Here is a 22,502-nt window from a genome sequence, read left to right on the forward strand (position 1 = left end):
TTCAAACGAGTTGAAAGCAATGGTCACTCCTACCTTGAAAAAAGCGCAGGAAGAAGGACCTAAGGAACTACAGACCAGTCAGCCTGACATCAATTCCTGGGAAGATGATGGAACAAGTAATCCTGGAAACGATTTCTAGGCACATGAAGGACAAGAAGGTGATCAGTAGTCAGCATGGATCCACAAAGCAGAAGTCATGCTTAACCAACCTGATAACCTTCTATGATGAAATGACTGGCTTGGTAGATGAGAGGAAAGCAGTGGATATTGTCTACCTTCATTTCAGTAAGGATTTCATACTGTCTCCCACAAGATCCTCATAGAGAAGCTGTTGATGTATGGGCTGGATGAGTGAACGGTGAGGTGGACTGAAAACTGGCCGAATGGCCAGGCCCAGAGGGTGATCAGTGGCACAAGGTCTACCTGGAGGCTAGTAGCTTGCGATGTAACCCAGGGGTCAATACTGGATCCAATCCTGTGTAACATAGTCATTAATGTTCTGGATGATGGGGCAGAGTATACCCTCAGCAAGTTTGCTGATGATACAAAACTGGGAGTAGTGGCTGATCTCCCAGAGGATTGTGCTGCCATCCAGAGGGACCTCAACAGGCTGGAGAAATGAGCTGATGGGAACCTCATGAAGTTCAATAAGGGGAAGTGCAAAGTCCTGCACCTGGGGAGGAACACCCCATGCACAAATATATGCTGGGGACCACCCAACTGGAAAGCATCTTTGCAGAAGAGGACCTGGGGGTCATAGTAGCCCCCAAGATAAACATGAGCCAGCAATGTACTCTTGTGGCAAAGGTGGCTAATGGTGTCCTCAGCTGCACAAGGAGGAGTGTTGCCAGCAGGCCAAGGGAGGTGATCCTTCCCCTCTACTCAGCACTGGTGAGACTACATCTGGAGTATACTGTGTCCAGTTCTGGGTTCCTCAGTGCAAGACAGCCATTGGAGAGAGTCCAAAGAAGGGGCACAAAGATGATTAAGGGACTGGAGCATCTCTCCTATGAGGAAAGGCTGAGAGAACTCAGACTGTTCAGCCTAGAAAAGAGAAGGCTCAGGGAGAAATCTCTTTCATGTGAACAAATACCTGAAAGGAGTGTGTAAAGCAGACAGAACCAGGCTGTTTTCAGTAGTGATCAGTCCAGGACAAGAGGCAATGGGTGCAAACCGAAACACAGATGGTTCCCTCTGAACATCAGGAAACACTTTTTTACTGTGAGGGTGGCTGATCACTGGCACAGATTGCCCAGAGTGTTTGTGGAGTCTCCCCCCTTGGAGATATTCAAAAGCTGTTTGGTCATGATCCTGGGCAACTGGCTCTAGGTGACTACTTAAGCAGGAGATTGGATCAGATCACATCCAGAGGTCCCTTCCAACCTCAACTATTCTGGGATTCTGTGAAGGGGAAATCAAAGACCTCTTGATACTGCATTCAACCCACACCCCTACACACCTAACAAAAAATAATATCATTCAAGTCCACAGGCTATGAACATCCTGGCATATGAGTTTGGGAGTCTTTAACTCCAAAGTCCCTCTCAGCATAGAAGACTGTGTGCAATTCTCAAATTACAGATGAACAACTATGTGTAACTCGTGAAGGTGTTCTCACACGCTTGGAGAAACTTATGCATTGCTACATATATACACCCACCTATGATTCAGGCACACCTACATAGTAGTGCATGTATCAAGCACCCATTTGCATAATCATGCAAAACACTCACCTGCATGCAGAGATTTAGATTCTTAGGATACAGCAGATAGCACCTCTACTTTAACATGCTTCAAATTGCTTTAGGTTTGTGGCTTCTCTCCAGATTAATAGACTCCCATGGCTAGCTCCACAAATATTGCTTCAATTACTATGGGAAAAGTTCCAATATATTGTAGGGGTAATCTCTATCATGCATTTTATGCCAGTGGTTTTGTGGACATTACATTATAGCATTTTATCTTCTGTTTTTCTTTTTGTGATGCAGTTCATTAAACACATTTCTTCCTAGATCCTGTTGTATTCATTCTGATTCATTAAAGTCCTCTGAGACCGAGAAAAACCTCCAGGGTATATATGCTCAAAACAAACTTGAAACTCTAGAGAACATTCATTTTTCTTTACATATCAACATAGCTCAATTTGTTGCAGTGATATTAAAATTAAACAATGAAAAAGCAAGGAACTGTGTAGGAGTTATTCCTCCTACGCTGCTCAAAATATTTTCTTTTTTAAACAAGTAAATGATCTCTATCTTGTTGTTTGTACTAAAAAATAAAACATAAAAACTTATTGCAATACAATGAACATTGCCCAGCTATCTATCTTACACATTTTCCTACATTTGCTTTAAAAGGCATGAGTAACATTGCAAACCAGTAAATGGCTACAGAAAGAAACCATATACATATACTGTAAGTCACTTTGCTAATAAAAAAAAAGAATTAGAAACCCTTGTTTTCAACAATGACAGCAGACTTCTCATACCAGCCAAGCTCTGAAACTGTTAGACATTTGGCAGGTCTCAATATTTGTTGAACGGAAGCAAGTGATACGGTAGGTGATACAGATATTGTAAGTTTATAATTCAGACAGCCTTGTCATGGTTGTGTTACCATAAGTAGGCAGATTGCCTACTTACGGTAACAGTTGAATTATTCCTTCATAAATTCTGATTATTTTCACTTTTTTTCAAGAAGAGTGGAAAACTCCATAGTTACGAGTACTTTCTGTCTACTTAGATTAATCCAAACTTAGAAAAAAATAGGTGTTCTGAAGCAGTATTTGGGTTATGTTGCAGTCTTACAAGAATCCATGAGAGCAAATTAATTTAGAAAGTGGGGAAAGAGGTGAATAGAACAAATGCTGTACCTTTTAAATGTTAAGAAAGATGACAATGGTCTGTACTACCATATACAGTCCATATCTGGGGCCTGATTATAAACCAGTTCCTAGACTACCTTTCCTATTAACAATAGAAGCTTTCTGGGGAACCATGTATTTGCAGTTCCTTATTTCATGTTTTCAGGCTTCAGATACCATTTATGTATGGAAATGGGTAAACAGAAAACACAACCATCACACTTCCTTCATCTCACCTCCCCTTTATATTTCAAGCATGCAAAATGGAGCACATACTTGTCCACACTCTTACAAACCAAGTTTCAAATGAGTTTTTACTGATTATAGATCACCTACATGCTATGAATTACACCTGTATTCATAACTGGTGTCTCACTTTCATTGCAGAACAACTAAGTGGAAAACAGTGAGTCTAAAAAAGCACAACTTTTTTTATATATATATAAAGCTGAAAGGAAATTTACAGTATAAGGTTACTTTAAATTGAAAAGGTATTGAACAAAATAGTATAAATTATTTTGAAATTTTCTTCAAAAGATTTTTGTTATTGTTGAAACAATCAAGAAAACATCATAAAAAGTTGACTTGAGCCTGTAATTTTTGCAGAAAAATTATAAACATTTCACCCTTCTCCATCAAGAATTTCTAAGAAGCAAAGTCCATGTGGCATACCTGAAATTTGTTACCATGCCTCTTGGACTACCCATAAAGCACCATACTGTCCATATGTCAAATAATAACACACCAGGAAGTTTCTCATTTATTCACTAAGATGTGCTAAGTGGTGTTTGAAAATTCTGCCAAATTACACAGTCTGCTCCTATGGAGCATTTTTTCTCTTCTGTGAACCTCCAAGAGACTTATTTAGACATTAGAGAGGGTACAACAGTATGTAATTTATTTTATTGACTTTTTTTTGTGACCAAGGCATAGATTATTTTGCAAGTTATTGAGAAAGTATTTTATTACAACATATTATACTGGTAGGTTTCAGGGATAACTTGTGCAGCCTTCATATGCTGATTTGAGGTTGGTTGCTTAGAAATAGCTCTCTTGCATTTTCATACTGTCTTGTTTATACAAATGTATTGTGATTTGTAGCTGTATAGTTAAATATGTGTCAGATAATATATGGTATGTAAGTAATAGATAAAGAGGACAGTATAACACAAGCTGGCAAAATTAATCAAGAAAAATAACTGACAATTGCTGTTATCTCCTGCCTGTGACACATAATTTTTTTTTAACTGAGCTGCAAAGGAAGAATTTAGTAGTAATTTATCTGGGTGATGTTTACCCACAGCATCATGAACATCTGAAAACTGAAATGTATTAGGCTTTTTGTTACACTTTGCAATATTTGTTGTGTAAGTTATATGAAAAGTAGGATAAAAATGGATGCTAATCAACCATGCGTTTCATATGAGTAAAATCCTGAATCTTCCAGTTTCAAGTAAGGAGTAATTTACAAATTTCAAGTAAGGAGTTGATCTACAGTATGCTTTTCATTAATGACACCTATTTCTAGGGGCTTCAGTGGGCTTTGGATTAGGCCTTAAAAGGGCAGAGCAGGATCTGAGGAACAGAATCAAGCTGTTAAAGTCATACAGCAATATATGATCCACCAAATATCTCCAGATAAGCCAAGCACTACTGTTTCCTCAGCATCTGTATACTTTCTTGTGCAGGATAATGTTTTCAGGGTGGATCCAAATCAACCATTACATTGCCATACTTATGTTGGTAATAACATGGCCAGGCTCTTCTGTACCTAACTTCCATCCCAGAAAAGATGATATATTCTTAGAGAAATGATGTGTCTCATTAGGTTGTGGTAAACTATTCCTGAAGGTATAATAGCATGGACGCTGTACTGGCTAAGCCAACTCTCAGAAGAAGCAGTAGTGATGACAATTTAATTCAAGCCTTCCAACTTTTGATATTAGCACAGCTGTGGAGTGCTGCTAGGGACATCTTAAATGTTAAAACTGGTATTCAGTGAAGTGACCCACAAATATAGCCTTTGGAAATATTGGTGACGTTACAGCTGCTTTCCTTAGGCAAGCAAGGTTCATATGCACTTACTTTCAGACCCATTAAGATATCTTCAGACCCAGCTACGAGGTTTGCCACAGAACAAAAAGATTAGCACAGTGTACCTGCCACAGAGATCCTGACCCAACTTATTTCAAAAAGGTCTATAATTTCTATTTTCACATGACAACACAGCTGTGCTTTCTGCTATTTGTATTTGTCAATAATAAGTGAAAAACCCTAAGAAAAAGGCAATGTATATGTTGCGCTACATGAGGAGAAAGCCTAAAGGCACTGGAGCTTGGGATTTGGACCGTTACTCACAGAAACATACAGCTGCCAGTGGAGATGAATAATGCTTATTATTTTGAAAGTAACCTTTCACTTGAAACTGAAAAGTCGCATATGAAGAAAATCTTTACAAATCTTTTTTTTGTGTCCAAAGCTTGGACTCTTTCTCTGGGCAGTGGATTCAGTATAAGTGGTCATTACCCTTGCTGTAGTTCATCAGCTCATTTGTGCTGCTTCAGGATGCAGAGCTGCTGCTTGAATCAATTAGGGTTAAAAGTAATGTTTTGGGGTCTTTTTTTCTCATGTTAGGCCTGTCCACATGGTAGGTGGTTTTGTAGTACTTACACTAATTTTTGACCTTATTGTTATGCATCATGCTCTTGGGTCAGGAGTGTTGTCTCATCTATGAAACAGGAAATGAATACCTGGCCTAATGACACCTTTAATTTTCTTACCACTTAACAAAACTACATTCAAAGAATGGCTTTCCCATCTCTTTAAGTTGGCATAAGTCAACATTAAGGTCAAAAAACCTATCCAATTCTCACTCCTGCCCTCTGTGTACTAGCACAAACATCCTTTCTGGATGCTTTTTTTATTATTGTTTTTTATTTATCAAGATAGTTTTAATTCAGGTTATTTCCCCAAATCTGGTCTGTTATGTAGCTTTCTAAATGCTTATACCAACAGAAGGGAGGGGATAGTGGGAGGTAAGTAGGAAACTGTGGTCAGAGCAGCAGAATAACAGTACTACTTCATTCCTCAGCCTGAAGGCACTGTGACTACACTCTGAAGTATGCAGCCTTTCCTTGGATGCTTTACAAAGGTGGTGAGGAAAGTAAGAGTTGGCAGAATATGTAGTTTTGTCCAAAAGTTTGGATTCCGATATGACTTTCATATGCACACGGTATGAAAAGGGAGCACTTTGGCTCTTGACTAGGGCCATGGCTACTTATTGCATCTATATGGCAGATTTTCAACTATGGAGTTCAATTTCTACATGAGTAGGAGACTTTGTACATGGATGTAAGTCAAATTAAGGGACTTCAGAGAGTTCAAGGGAGAATTCAGGTGTCCGTGTAGACTTAGCCTTACTTAGCTCTGTTCCTCTTGGATGAGTGGTTAGATCAAGTCATAATCAATTTTGGTCAGAAAGTGACTGCGTGTTCTTACAACCAGATGTGAATCAAAGCACCTAAGTTGAATAGGGCATTCAGTACTATGGAAACTCAGTAGAAATGTTCATAACAAAATAATAATATTTTAAGGAAAATCTTTTACTGGCAACATGAGATTCAATAATGTTTTCTCATTTTCCCTGTGCTCTGCCTTAGGTTTACAAGGATTCAGAAGGTCTCCTTTACAAATTGTTTTAATATTTCTGTGAAGGTAACATGAGTATCCAACTGCATATTGAAATAATTTTGACATTTTTAAAGCATAAAGTTTAAAATGGAAGTATAAACAATAAATTTTGTAAATTTTTTTCAAAGGCATTTGCTGCACCCAGACAGAAGAACTTACCTGCCAGACCTCCTTCTTATCACATAAGCAGGAAGTCAAGAAAAATCAAAAGCCAGTATGGTTCTGAGCCTATTTTAATAGCAATATCTCGGTGTTATTCATTTCATAGACCACAAAGTATCTTTGAGAATCCGTCCAAAATTTGAAAATATTTTAATTCAGATACTTGAATTACACTCTATTCCTAAGCGTCTACCTAATTTTTATCCACATGAACCAGTTTTACCAGTGTGGGGGGAATGGACATACGCTGCAACACCTTTCACAAAAATGAACATGAAGTGAAAAATCCTGGTGTATTTGCCTATGACACTGACATTTTCACCATGCACAGGAAGGGCAGAGACTTTGAAATCAGTGGGGTTTTTTGGCAAAATGAGAACAGTTACTGTTGTGTCCTTGCTTGAGCACCAGAAGTTTTCAAATCCCCTTTCAAATGATGCCTTTAGATGTTTTTATGCTTGCAAAACTAAAGGAGAGCTTCATATTTAAAGCACACTAAGTACCCATTTCAAACATGTGGTTGCACTTAGAAATAATATTGTTCATGATCTTTCATTAGTGGACTCAAACATTATCCAATGGATTCCAGCTCATACTAAAATTGTACAGCTCCTTTGACCTCCAAGACACTTAGAAAATTCTAGTTGCCTTTTTAGAGGTTCCAAAAAAAAAAAAAGTAATTGTAATGTATAACGACTTTGTAAAATATAATAATTAGGAAAGTTTTTTACTTTTTTGTTTGTTTGTTTTTAATAACTATTTGCAATAAGCTAGCATTTTCATACTTAATCACCACTAACCTGGAAGCATATTATATGCTGCAAGTATCTGGCATTGCACAGGCAATCTAACTTGTCATGGTAAGAAAGATGTTTCTCTGTACATGCCACCTGTGTTTGACAGCTGACAAGCAAATGCTTCAGCTACATGAAAAAAATGTGCAAAATTACATTCAGCTGCTAATAGAGGAGTTCATTTACAAGAATTACCTGGGGGACTTGGAAACATATTCAACTAATTAACTATACAAATTTCAAATATATGAGGGAAAAGAAAATAGATAAGCTTTTTCAACACTAAAAAATGGTAGATTAGTGATCCAAGTACACCATTGCCAGATTACTTCAGAGTGTAACGGATCCTTGGGTGAAAGATCCAATACATATGTAAGGTATTACATCTGTTTTTCTAGTGGTCACATTTGTGATCCATGTGTAAAAGAAGAGAAAGCTATATTTTATGACGAGATGGCAGAAGACTTGGATAACCCTGAGGTGATCCACAAGAAATGGAAACCATTAAATGTATGGTAGCCATCCTATTTCCGTCTAAAGTGTTTAGGATTGATGTATAAATCTTTGAAGGTTAAAAGAAAGAACTAAAAGAAAGAAACTTCAGGATAACAGTCTCCAAGACTTATGGCAGGACTGTGTGAGGTTTCTCACTTGTCATACTTATTTTCATTTCACGGGATATGTCTGGCAGACAGAAAGGAAACAGTTGCTTCAAAGAGAACTTTGAGGAACATAATGAAAAGGTCAAACAATAATCCTTACCTATCAAATCCATCTCAATTTTTAATAAACTCCTCTGTCATTTTCTTCTTTAAAACATCTACAGCTGACTCAAAAATTTCAGCAGCTAATGCCAAATGGTTTTGATATGTCATCAGACTTGTATCATGTTTAAATGTCAGTGTGATACAGGTTAATACTCAAGAATGAAGATTCATCAATTATATTATTGGTTCTACTAATAATTTTCAGACTGATTTACAGAAAATGGCTCACCTATATTTGCTTGTATGCAAAGAGGTCAAAATGATACCTTTGGGTCCACAGATTCCCCACTCCAGAACTACTCATAGTGCTCAAAGATGAGGTCCAAGCAGAGTCAACCTTTAGCGTTATACCAAAAAACACATCAAAAAAGCATCATGCTCACTGCTTATCCTAAGGCACCATTGTGAAGCACCAAGTGAAAATGTGTGTGGATAGGAAACTTAAGCATCCAAAAAATATTTTAGGATTAATTTAGTAACAAAAGTCTAAGGATGCATTTCACAATACCATGGGATCTAAATTTTCAAAATTAAACGTATTTAAGAAACTGAGATTTTTGTGGCTGGGTCTATCAAGACCTGCTCCTGTCTTGGTTAAGCAGAGCAACTCCATATCTGTCTCATAACCAAACCTATTGGAGGTTCACCAATTAGGTGTTCTTGCACATAAATGCCTTGAAGATCCTAAGCCCTTTGACGTATTTTGCATATCTCTAAAAAATATGAACAGTACTGAGCAGAAAAACATTTATTCTAAAACATGTTGATGGCTGTGACAATAGGCAATTACATGAAGTTATGGGTTGTCACTCCAGGGCTTATTCCTTCATCAGGTAAGTGTTAACTCATCGAAGACTTTACCCCTTATACTAGCATATGACAATACCTCCCTTCAGAATAACTTAATTTCTTTTACAGGCAAAAGCATTCCAAGTTACAGGCATCCAGAAGGTTAGTCTTCTTACATTTCTGAATTTATTATATCCAAGGAAATAAATCTATTACAGATTTATGATCACGAGTCCACTTTAAGATGTAATTATACTTAAAGAGATGTTTTTCTTTTTTCTTTTTTCTTTTTTTTTTTTAATTTCAGCAAAGGAAAGGTTTAATTCTGATAATAGGAAAATAAGAAAGTGAGTAGTTGAAAAGCAAATATACCACTAAAATGTGATTCCAAATATTACTAAGAATAAGGTTCATCCTTTGAAATTGAGGGAGTGGGCTAATTCAGGAATCTGGCTTTGCCTTTCTGAGTTCTGTCAGTCTGCATCATCTCTGTCACTGTGTTCAAACACAATCCTCCTGTCTCTTTTTCACACACCTTTTGAAAAGTTATTCCATCGAAAGCACAGCTTTTCTATTTATATTGCCTTAGGTTATGATGACTCACAATTTATCCATCTCCTGCTTCGTGTACTATGTCACATACCAAATAAGAGCATGAGACTGCATCTGTACCACACATATCTCATTTAATTCATCACAGAAGGTCACTTTCTTCTCATCATGGAGACCACATATAACATAATAATACAGTGGAAAACTTGACGTTTTGAAAGCCATCCTCTTTAGTTTCAGAATTTCTTGGCATCATAAATGTCGATTAAGTAGTTAGAATACTTCATGAGATTTTGTTGGGTTTTGTGGTCTTTTTACCTACTGCATCAGCCTTTGAAGAAAGTACCTAAATTAACAGATTACACACAAGGCTAGGTAGGGCATGACACTCTTCCCAGGTCTCTTGTTTGAGCTAAGATACTGTGCAGCAAGGCATGGAAAATGTAGAGGGAGAAGTGCAGACAGATGAAGAGAGCACATAAATTTCAAGCAGCTTGATTTAGTAACCTACTGATTAATTCATTCAGGATCCAATTATTAAGCACACAGGGTAGAGATTCAAGAATATTACAAATCAGCCATCCTAATTAAAAAAAAATGTTTGATTATTTATAATTTATAGATACAATTATGGAAGGATAAGTAAAGGTATGAAAATATTACATTGCTGAAGCACAAGTGTACTGGATAAGATCACAGGTCCATATAGACCTGTGTCTGGCCTTTCAGAGTAACTGTTAAGGGATACCTTGGGAAGGAGTTTAGGTCAGAATATATAGACAACAGTTACGCCCTCTACATACTTTTTCAGGACACCTCCCCAGCTTCCACCTGTACTTTAGAGATTTCCTGAACTAGTGGTTTATCTACTAAACTTTTTTAATAGCCATTGATGAAACTCTTAGATAGATACCTTCTGGACTTGAACATTTGCTATAATACATTTTATCAACTTGTTCTAAAAATCACCTCCTCTAACAATTTATACTGAGAAGTGCCAATGTGCCTTCATACTCCTTCCCTTGTAAAGAAAAACTCTGGTGTCACAAGCTCTCTTAATCTCCTCTGCATGCACTAAGGTTCAGCCCAGAAAGGAAGTTTCAAATACTGTTGCAACTTAAAATTTTATGTATGTTCGCCTATGGTCTATGTTAAGGCCCACAAGAGCAACTCCAACTGAAGCCTGATGGCTGAAACCATGTCAGCAGAGGTGTTAGAAAAATGCTTTCTGTACATGAATCTTTGTGGGAGCTTTCCAGTCCAAACGTGAAGTAGTATTCTTGCTATTCTACCTCTGGGTGGTTAATGGAATATTTTATTTATGAGACTTTCTGTGTTTGCTTATTGTGCTTTCATTTTTACTACTCAACTGTTTTGGTCTATTGGGATATATTGTCTTTTTTAATTAAACTGTGTTTTAGCTATTGTTGTTCAGAACTCATAGGTCTATTGACAGAGGTACCCGTTAATACAAATATTTCATTATTATTCTTTCTAATACTGCCCATTATTGTGGCACATATTATATATTTACTGCCCAAACTGCTTTTCTTTAATATAAGCATGACCTACCAGAAATAGATAAAAAAAGGCTGTTCAGTAAAGGAAAAAAAAAAGAAAATTAAAGAAATAATTCAAAGACACAAATTGTAGTATCTACTAGGAACATGAGAGACCAAGAGCAAATTCCAGTGGCGGTATGAAATTAGGAAGAGATATCCTACGAGTGAGGAAAGATTTGTATTTTCCTTGACCTCAATTCATTGACACAGACAAAGTATGAGGAACTTAAAAGCATTAAGCAAAATATTCCCATAGATTAAATAAAGTGGCTTTAATGACTTTAATATTTTAATGTAGAAAGTTGTCATTCAGAGCTATTGTTCATAAAAATAGGAGACATTAATTCTGATAAACAATAGAACTTTATTTAGTAGTGCACCTTTCATAAAAATTGTATTCAAAGGCACTTCATACTGTTAAATAATACAATAACAGGTCTGAATAATAAATAATACAGAAACCAAGGAAGAGAGAAATTAGGTAGTATCAGCAAATGGATTTTTTTTTTCTTTCTAAGAGATATACAAGCTAAAAAACCCAAAGAACATAGGCACAGATAGACTGTTCGGTATGATAGGAGCTGTACTGGAAGCAATTCCATCTGTGGCCAAGCTGTGCTATGGATAATTGTAAGTGTTTGGTGAGTGTGGCATAAAGACAAGACATGACAATATGAAATAAAACACTTCAAATCTTCAGAGAATGGCTGGGCAGAAGAAAACATAAAGTCTGGGGTTTGGGATTTTTTTTTTTTTTTTTTTTTTTTTTCTGATCCTATGATCCATGTCTTCAGATTAGAACCATGTTACATATGATTTTGGATGTTAAGAGAGAGAAAAAATTCACACAAGGGATCAACAGTTAGGCATTCAAATCCCCAGTTTAGCCACCTACCATCATTTGAACATTCAGAACTGGGGAAAATGCCCAAGTTGATATGAAAAGAGAAAATGGTATTCTTAGTTCTAGTTCAGGTGCCCAAATATAAGTAAGCACTCAATGCGGATGGAGAAGAAAAATAACAACTTGGATGAGTGCATCCTGTCATCCCTTCCCCCACCTGCATCCATGCTGGAAGTCAAGACCAGACTTTCTTTGATTGGAAAAGACCACCATGAAATAATTTGTCATGGTGTGGTAATATTTATTTAACAAAATTTGTAAGCTGGACAATAGAAGATCCCAGTCACTTAAACAAACAATCATCCTCCGTAATCACTCCCTTGGGATGCTCTGTCAGCTGGAGTAAAAAAGGTTCTTCTGTGCAGCACTTCAAGTGAATCTGAACCCATGTTTTTATTATTTGTTTTCTTTTTAGAGACACCTCTGTTTTTCTCTGAGTTTAGCAAAGAATATACTTTACAATTAATTTACCATCACATAAAACAACCTTTTACTTAGCAATTGATCAATCTGACCTTATTTGTTGAATGCTAGCAAAAAAATCATTTTTTAGTATTTATATTTTAAACTTTGTGGGATGCAAACAACATCCATATAACTTTCAGAATTTATATCTGTGTAATTCCTCTGTAATCACTTTAGACATCAGAATCCCCTCTGACTATGATCGCGGCTTGTTCACCATGGTAAAACTTTGGCTGGTAATACACATTATTAACTAGAAGTTATTAGGTCTTTTTAACACAAGAGTTTGCAACAGAATATCAAAATAGCTTGTTCTTAGCCGGGATTATGTTATAAACTATCACTATTTCAACCCCATTATAACAATTTTCATCACTAATGTACTCTATTTTTTTAACAACTACAATTGCTTATGCAAAAATTAATGTATTAAAATTATGCCCATTTATGAACCTCTAGAGTATGTTTGATCCTCCCTTTTACTGAACTGAAGAACATATCATCATTTTCTTTTCATAAATGTATTCATTTTTATTTTGCAGAACTGAATTTTTTTTTTTTCATTGTAACAGAGAACAGAGAAACACACATATTAGAAATGTAGTTCTGTCACAGGCTGCTTTTTCTTTAACACTATTTGTTTGTCTAGCACTCACTTTTCAGAAATAAATGAGATTGTTTTGCTAAGATATTTTAAGAGGCTCTCAAATTTGACCAACCGTAAACTTTTTCTTAAACAGCTACCTTAGTTTCCATTTAATCCCTAAACTTTTTTTTCTGTAATGTACAATTGTGCTTTCACTTACCCTGAGGAAAGGAGATGGGAATTTGTATTTACAGAACTATAACAACATTTTTTAAAAATAATTTTAAATAAAAACAGTAAAGTTGTTTTTCTTTCTTTCTTTTTAATAAAGTAGTATTAGGCCTTGTAATTTCCACAGAGAGGCTGTCCTAACCAGCTGCTCTTTGAGTGGATTGTTTTAGCTAAATTAACCATACATATATGACTACCATATTTTCAATTCCAAGCTTCAAGTGACCCTTGTATCAAGAATATACTTAAATATTTCACTTTCTTGCCCTTTATTCTTTTAATAAGCTCAACCTGTCATAGCAGGGAAGCACATCCTGCCTTGTGATCCTCTCTACATTTATCTTAAGAGTAGCAAATGGAATGGAAAGTGGTACCATGGACTTGTTCTGTCTTAAGAGTATAGGATCACTTCAGCTATATGAAGTTTTCCACTAGGAAAAGGCTAGGCGCGACAAAGCTCAGTAGTCTAAAGGTAGAGCTTGTTAAATGTATGAATGGGATTGCCCGACAGGGCTGTTGGTTGGGGCTGTGCTGAGGAGAACCCTCTCCAGTCTTACACTCCCATATATCAGAAGGAAATCCTCCCTAAGGAAATCTCCCCTTTTCCACATCAGCAGCCCCAAAGGTCTCCTTTTAATTTCTGTGGTACTGTTCTAGGTTTGGAGCAACTTGCCTCCCTTCCCAGATCATTTCTGTTGGCTTAGCAAGTGTAGAAAGGCTTGTGTCTTTTGTTGCTCTTCCTAGCCATCACTGATTTGACTTATTCCCCCTCAAGCACACAAACTAAGAACATCAGAGTTCTTCTCTGCAGTCCCACAAAATACACATTCCCTTTGGGCTTAGGATGTCTTTCACCCTGCCAAGATTACCTCAACTTATTAAAGCTATCTGTGATTACTATAATTGCAAAACTGAAAACCATCTTTGCATCACAGGGGCAAAAAAAGTAAAGAGCAATAAAAATAATGATTCTGTTACTAACTAGTCTAGCCAGCTGTGCCACTATTGTGGAATAATTTTTTCTTACCTTACCACAAAACTGTGTTTGCCCTATGTAGTGTCTGACTTGTATCTTTCCTCAGCTCATGCATCATATGCATTTGATAACAAATATCATCTAATCACATGGATGAAACAATCACAGATAGGAAGAAAAAAAACCCTGAAAGATCAAGGGAAAAAACCCTAAAAGATTAAGGAATTGTTTAAATGTCAGAGAGATGTATATGTTAACAGTACATTGACCCATTCTTAAACCCTGTTCAGATAAAATTCCCCAAACATAGAGTATCTAACCTAATATGCACCAGATGTAGAAGGACACAGCACTCTCCAGTTCACACATATTGGTTAATGCAACTTCATCAACTCATAGCACTGGCATCATATATTGAATGGATCATAATTCACAGTACAACTTGATACAACAGCACCCTGAAGAACATTAAGAACATTCTTTCTTTCTGTGGGTGTAACAGACCTAATCACATGGTCATAACCAGGTCAAAATTGAAGAAATATGTAAGGTTTGATGAGGTTTAATTTGGATATAAGAGGGACACCCTACACTGATAAGGAAAACAGGAAAAAGGAATTCTTTAGCTTTAGGATGTAAATATTAGAAACTTGCTAATAGATTGTACTTGAAAAGGATTTTCTTCAAAATCCTCTTACATTTTGGAGCCAAGAATTGCCTTCTGGAAGAACACTTCATTTCCCATTGATAACAAAGGCAGACCAAATACCTAACATAAAGATCTCTATGAAGTTTAAAATTAAATGCAGTGAATAGGTAATTTTCATGAAATTATTATGCATTCTTGAGAGTAACTTTTTAGTGAGAAATGAAACTCTCTATAACAGCTGATGACTTAAGTGAAAACTTCCACAGGGATTTCCAGACTACCTCTTATTTTGAATTCTAAACTGTATTATAATGAGGTAATACAACAATTCTAACCCGGCTTTAATGGTTGCCACCTACACCATGTACTCTCTCTTACACACACACGTATAGTTTAGAACTTTTATCTCAGTCTCTGTACAAGGAAATTAGCACAGGTCCCATATTCTAACAAGTAAGAAATAGTTACCTAAACAGCTTGACAATCTAGGCTTAATACTTTGGTAAAATAGATATCTGAAATGATGTATAGATCTCTGTAGTAGAGAGGGTTTTATTTCATTTCTCTGAAACTGCTAGATGATAGTTCACTCGCGGATAGTTAAATTTCATTTTGCTAGCATTGTTCCATTATCTATGTATAATTTGTAAAGCATTTTAAATAAGATTTTAATAAAATTATTAAAAGCATTTGCAAATTCAAGGCACTGGATACAGCAAATGATCTATATAATTACGTGTCTGAATAGGTGTGTGTATGTGTATATGTATATATCCTGTGTGCGCAGACTGACTATAGATAGATTGATAGGTACATAAGTCTGTACACACTTGGTATATACATGATAGGTACAGATAGACACAGAGAGAGAGAGACACATGGATAAATGGATGGATGAATGAATGAAATTCTTCCCTAGTAGTTTCTCCCATTACATATGTGCAGTGGGAGAAGGTAAAGCATTTCTTTCAAAGAGAGTCATTTGAGTGTCTGCATCCCTTCAGAGAGAAGCAGTCCCTGAGGATTGCATTCTAACCAAGCTGGGAACAACCTTTACAATTCTCCATTAATGTTAATTTTGCCTATCATACTCACAAGGAAACATTGTGTCACAGTTACTAAGCAAAGAAAAAGTCCCTCCGAAGTACCTTACTTTCATTACAGGCTTTCAGAGAAGGAAGCAGTTTCCACTTACCAATTTCATGCCTGTCAAAGGCCCTAGAAAGCATTTCCTTTTTTTGTTTTGGTTTGGTTTTTGGTTGGTTTTCTCCCCCCGCTCTGTTATTCTCAACACTATTCCATTGATTTTATTTCTTTTATTCTCCCTAGGGTTTTCTGAAAGTTTGCCGACCCCTAATATGACAAGGAACTGCTCCCTCTCCCTGGCTTCTGATTCATCCCAGGAGCCCAGGATATAAACTGGTTCTCTTCTTCAGGACTTTGGGTGCCTTTTCAAAGCATTTTCTGATAGATTTTGTAAAGATGCAGATTGAAATCAAATTAACATAACAGAACAAAGAATGCCTTAGAATAGCAGAATAAAACAGGTACTGGAAAGAGATGGATATTTTTGTTATTTTCACTCTTTCCACTTTCCCATAGACCCCTTGCGGCAATACAAGGCTCTCCCTGTGACTCCTTGCTCTGTTCCACCAAGACCAACATTGGCCTTTGTTGTATCAAACCCCTATTAATCTGAGCACTAGCCAACAGCCAAGAAGTGACCAGTATCTGCCTGAATCTAAGAGGGAAAAGCTGAGGCAGGCCTGGAAACAGCTGCAATGTCAGGGACAAGCATGGAGGAGTGCAGGCTGTCCACTGCTGAACAAGGCAGACCATGCTCTCTGCCAGACAATGCTAATGGAAGCAGAGTGTTTTTCTTCCTCCAAGTACATGGAGAGATTATCTGGAGGTTCCTACCTCCAAATAAACGTAGGCAACCCCTTGTCATTGCCAACTAAAAATAGATGTAAAATGTAACTCAGAAAAGATCTGCTTTGGAATAATGTAACAGACAGTTTTGCTCAAGCATTGCAAATGTCTGCACGTTAATGTCTTGCCAGTAACAGTTTTTTTGTATGGTCACTAACAGAGCCATCTGGTTTAACAGTCTTACTCTGTGTCTGTTTAGACACAGTTTCTTTTCTAACCTTCTTGTGAACCTAAGGAAAAGACACAATTGGCTGGTTTTAATTTACATTCTAAACACACCACATGACAATTCAAGGAGGAGAAGTTATTTCAGTCTTGACTTATAACTAATATAAATATCTGCAAAATGTATGCATGTGTCTAATTTTCCAAGTGTTTGGCTTTGATTGATAAATACATACATGTACAAAATGTTGATGTATATATTAAACATAGATTATATACAACTTTTTAAATTATTTAACAATTAAAATATTCTTCGGCTAATTACAATACAAAAACCTCATGTCAAGGCGTTCACATTTCTCCGTGGGATATTTTTTCTATATTGTACCATGGTAATGAACCCTTAAGGAATTTTGTAAGTAAATGTTGAAAAACATTGATTGTGAATTTATTTTTCTTATAATTTGTGTATGTTTTCTTTCTCTTTAGAACTTCTGCCCTTGTTAGATGAGGGATTTGAACAATTCTTTTTACAATTATGCTACAGATACTGAGGTCAAAAGTTTCCAAATTTTCTGGGTAGAAATAGACAGCACAGAACAGCAAATGTATGCAAAAATATACAGAAAGTTTAGTGACCATGTACAAGAAAAAGGTTGGGAGTGCATACCACTTAGCTGTGAGAGCTCTCAGAATTATGTCCTTCTGCTAAAACAAGTTCAAGAAACCCAATCTTAAAATTATAGTGTCAACTAAGCATGGGATTTTAAAGGAAGCTAATGAGGTTTTCACCACCCCTGTCATAATGTGCTAGGGCAGTATGTGCTACTTTATCATAGGACCGTATTGTGGCTTCTCCCTATAAAATTAAGCTCAGCATTCTCCCCCAACCAAATCTGTTTATACATGTAGACTATTGAATAAGTCTGTTCCTTTTCTATAAGCAGTTAGTAGGAGTAAACGCTTACTTGTGAAAAAGTCTGGAGGGTACCAATAACTAGATTTGATCTTTAAGACAGTCTAAATGATTCACATTACAACATATGAAATATAGAGACATTTTTTACTCTGGCGATGTCAGTGTGGTCCTGCACCACTTTGCCAAGTTATGTAGTCCAAGTTCATTGAGATTCATCATTTTGCATCAAGTCTCAGCTCCCCAGATTAAAAGATCTGAAAATAAAAACAACAGCAAGAAGAAAGAGAAACTGTGCCTTCAGCTTGGTGTGGAAACCCATTTGCAAACAATGACCATGAAGATTCAAAAAAGAGAAAAAAACTGTCTTCCCTTTTTTTCACTGAAGATATGTATCTCAGCCATAACAGTGGTGGTTAATGGTGGTCCAATTTTTTAACACCTTGCTTTTTTCCTGGGTAATAGCAAGAATACTTGGCAATTAAGTAATCTGAACCAGGAAGTCCAGGAACCATAAGGATCACTGACTCATCCAAGTTTCATAACACACACGGAATGACCAGGTTCTTCACTCTTCAAAGGAGGCTTGCAATGATGTTCAATGGAGTGCATAACTGCAGTCCAGAAAGCAAATAAATAAGAAATACGGGTATAAACAGGGTTTTCTCTGAGCAATTTAGTAAGTTAGGTCAGTATTCAATATCAGTTTTACATCTGTAAAAATTACTAGTTTAAACTTGTATAGTTGTTAAGTACTTCCAGAGATACCTCCACCATGAATATTTCTTACATCAGTTCATAACAACTGTCTTGCTTCTACAAGATTAAAATGCCCTGAAAAGCAAATATGATTTTAAGGTTGCCTCTTGAAGAACATGCGGCATCTGCATTCACTACACTCATCCCTGCAAGTATTAATAAGAGCAGTTGCCACTAAGTGTTCCCAACTAAGTCCTTCAGCTCACTGTGAGGATAAAATCCTTCAGCTCTGGAGAAAATAAATTTAAATAATATGATTTTGCTAAAATGTGGCCTAATTACACATAATGTTAAATGGCAATTACAGAAGATGCAAAACAAGCCTCAAATGATATTTATCATTTGAAAAAGTCCTTCCTTTTTTCCCTAAAGTCTCTTCAGCAAATCATGTAAATTAATGATTTCTTTTCTGCATTTTGGAAATGTATTCAAGTTTGGAAATGTATTCAAGAAAAAAACCCTAAAGAGATAAAAAACAGATACCATCTGCCAACAGTGTAACCATGACAACTCTAGATCCAGATGTAAAATGGCTTTTTCCCCAGCAAATTCTCATTAAAAAGAAAACTATTAGCTGTTTTTAACTTATAGGTCCAGGGGAAGTGAGATAAAACAGAAAATTAGTACAGATTTATGTTGTTTCAGTAAATGTTCTTCCTATGTTAACCAGAGTCTCAGCTGGTATAAAGTGGAATGGCACTAAAACACACGTAATAGGTAGCAGATAATACAGACGTCTTTCAGAGCCCATGATCCAGCCCAACAGCATTTGCATAGATCAGAGGGAAGTGGAGTTATGGAAAAAAATATGTTACTACATAGAATAGATACTGTGCTGAGGAAGAGCTTCTCTGGAAATCTTTCTTAGGAAGAGTTTGGGAAGAGACTGCAGCTACACCTAAGTGCTGGGTCTTGCACTTGGGTCACAACAACCCCATGCAACACTATAGACTGGGGAAGAGTGGCTGGGAAGCTGCCCGGTGGAAAAGGACCTGGGGGTGCTGGTCAACAGCCAGCTGAATATGAGCCGGCAGTGTGCCCACGTGGCCAAGAAGGCCAAGAGCATCCTGGCTTGTATCAGAACTAGTGTGGCCAGCAGGACTAGGGAAGTGATTGGCCCTTTGTACTCAGCACTGGTGAGGCTGCACCGTGAATAACGTGTTCAGTTTTGGGCCCCTCACTACAAGAAGGACATTGAGGTGCTAGAGCATGTCCAAAGAAGGAAAATGAAGCTGGTGAAGTGTCTAGAGAGCAAGTCTTATGAGGAGCGGCTGAGGGAACTGGGGTTGTTTAGCCTGGAGAAAAGGAGGCTCAGGGGAGACCTCATCGCTCTCTACAACTACCTGAAAGGAGGTTGTAGCGAGGTGGGTGTCGGTCTCTTCTCCCAAGTAACTAGCGATAGGACGAGAGGAAATGGCCTCAAGTTGCGGCAGGGGAGGTTTAGATTGGATGTAAGGAAAAATGTCTTTACTGAAAGAGTGGTGAAACATTGGAACAGGCCTGCTAAGTTAGGTTTATGGTTAGACTTGATGATCTTAAGGGTCTTTTCCAACCTAAATTATTCTATGATTCTACATTATCCTCAGTCTATACCAAGCGTAGTATTATGTGTACTACTTCTCCTGATATCACAATCTTCTCTATTTTGCCCTCTGGACTTTTGAAACAAGCAAAAATAAAGCAGGATAAGAAAACTGAATGTGGATGCCTAAACTAGACATTGTGTAACATTATTGTAAAGGCAGATGGTCTCTTAGAAATGAATTGGTCTCCTACTGAGAACAAGAAGCTACTGAGCATGAATTTAAGATAGACAGTGTGGACCTGTATGGATCTCTGTGTGCATTGAAGGCCCCAGCCTCCATTCAGCCCCAGCAAGTCAGCTAAATGGATTCTCTTTGGACTGAATACAGACTAAGTAAAAAGATCAAATATCTTTTCTTTATGCAAAGCTTCTTTGGCTCTGAGTGGGAGATACATTCACTGTGGGAATAAAATTGAAAGCTAAGAAAATAAGAACACATCTTTTAACAGCTCTGAAAGAGACTTTTTAATTTTTATTTAACTGTTCCCTTTGTACAAAGTCTTATCCAAAACTTCAGTGGAAGCTTCTTTGCTTTGAGAATGTCAGCGGCTAGTAGATATTTGTGAGATTACATATTGCTTTAGTATAAGGTTACAAAAAGAGTTTAAATTCTGAATTGCCTAAGTGGAATTTACCCATAGCTATTGCTAGCAGACACCTATCCTGTGAAGGACAATCAAGGTCTTTCAAAACGTTACTCCAAAATACAATTCCCCTGACTCATATACTCCATGGGAATTTATACACCTATAGATGCTGCTAAAAAATTCTTATAGCTTTGAATAGGGGCATATAAGAAAGGCCTTCACTTTATTGTGGGAATAGCATTCTTCAGTTCTGGAGAAACTAAATTTAAAAAATGTCATTTTCCCTCTTCTCTTTAAGTTCGGGGTAATCAAGTGTCTCATCCTTCTTGACATATCCATATTAAGATAGGCACCTATTTTATAATGCCAGTCTAAGTAACTTGTCCATGCGGTGGCACTTCTTAGAAGACTCACTTATTCTGAGCTTCATTTCATACTTTGAAGATTCTTGACAAGATTCTGTTGTCAGGTTTCATTTGAAATGGGAAATATATTAAAATATGGAAAAACATTTTTTTTATACACACACACATGTGTCATGAAGTGAATTCCGATTTGTTCTTTCTTTTTATTTAACAAACGTGTTCCTGATCAGCATTTGACTACTTTGGCAAACATTCTGCCCAGTGAGAACAGAGTATTGACAGAGCACAGCAAGGATGCTGATTGACTGCTTCAGTGCAGATCTAGGCTGATTTAATTACTGGCGAGAGTTTGTGGCCAGGAACTGTGGGTTTGCTTTTTTATATCATCAAACTCTAATTCTTATTTCCACTATGTTTAGAAAAATCCAAAGAAAAAACTAATGCAACTAGCAATGAATATATGTAAGGATAAATTGGTTACAGTTTGACTATTTATAACAGATCTGCAGCAGGTATAAATAAGCATAGTATCATGGATTTCAAGAGAGTTATGCCTATTTACACAAAGCCAAGATGCCAGACTCTATGTTCTCGTAATGGATAAGAAAAAAATAAAGCAGGGGGCAGGGGAAAGATGGTTTAATACAAATACCCATGTGCTGACAAGAGCCATTAACAAATCATGCCAAATGATGATCATGTTACTCTAATAAGGAATAGTTAAGGCACAGAAAAAAAACAAATAACATCTGGCAGGTTTCACATACTTTGCCAGACAATACCAAAGTTACGTGGATGAAATCAGGCCAAGGCATGACCTGATTCAAGTCAGCAAAGACAGTGGACATGAAATTCTGGATTTTGAGGCCAATGCTCAGTGCACGTAACTATTCTCTTAAAAATTCTTCCTCTGAAAATATTGTCCCTACTGCTGTACAGAAGTTACTTTTATTTTAAGAAGGCAGTTTTTGTTACAAATAGCTGTGTATCACAGTTATGAAAGGGAATAGGTCTACATAACTAAATCCAGATGAATCTCACAAGTATCAACCATTGATTTACACTGTTCTACAGTCCCAGTGCTCCCATATGAAGCAAGACATTTATGAAATTCCACCTGGGGGTAGGTGAAGAAGTCAGGCATGATAACAAAAGAGAGAATTCAGAGAATATAAAGTTAACCCCATTTCTTTTGTGTATTTT

Source organism: Aptenodytes forsteri, unplaced genomic scaffold (assembly GCF_000699145.1).
Source record: "Aptenodytes forsteri isolate BGI_AS27 unplaced genomic scaffold, ASM69914v1 Scaffold71, whole genome shotgun sequence".
Taxonomy (NCBI): domain Eukaryota; kingdom Metazoa; phylum Chordata; class Aves; order Sphenisciformes; family Spheniscidae; genus Aptenodytes; species Aptenodytes forsteri.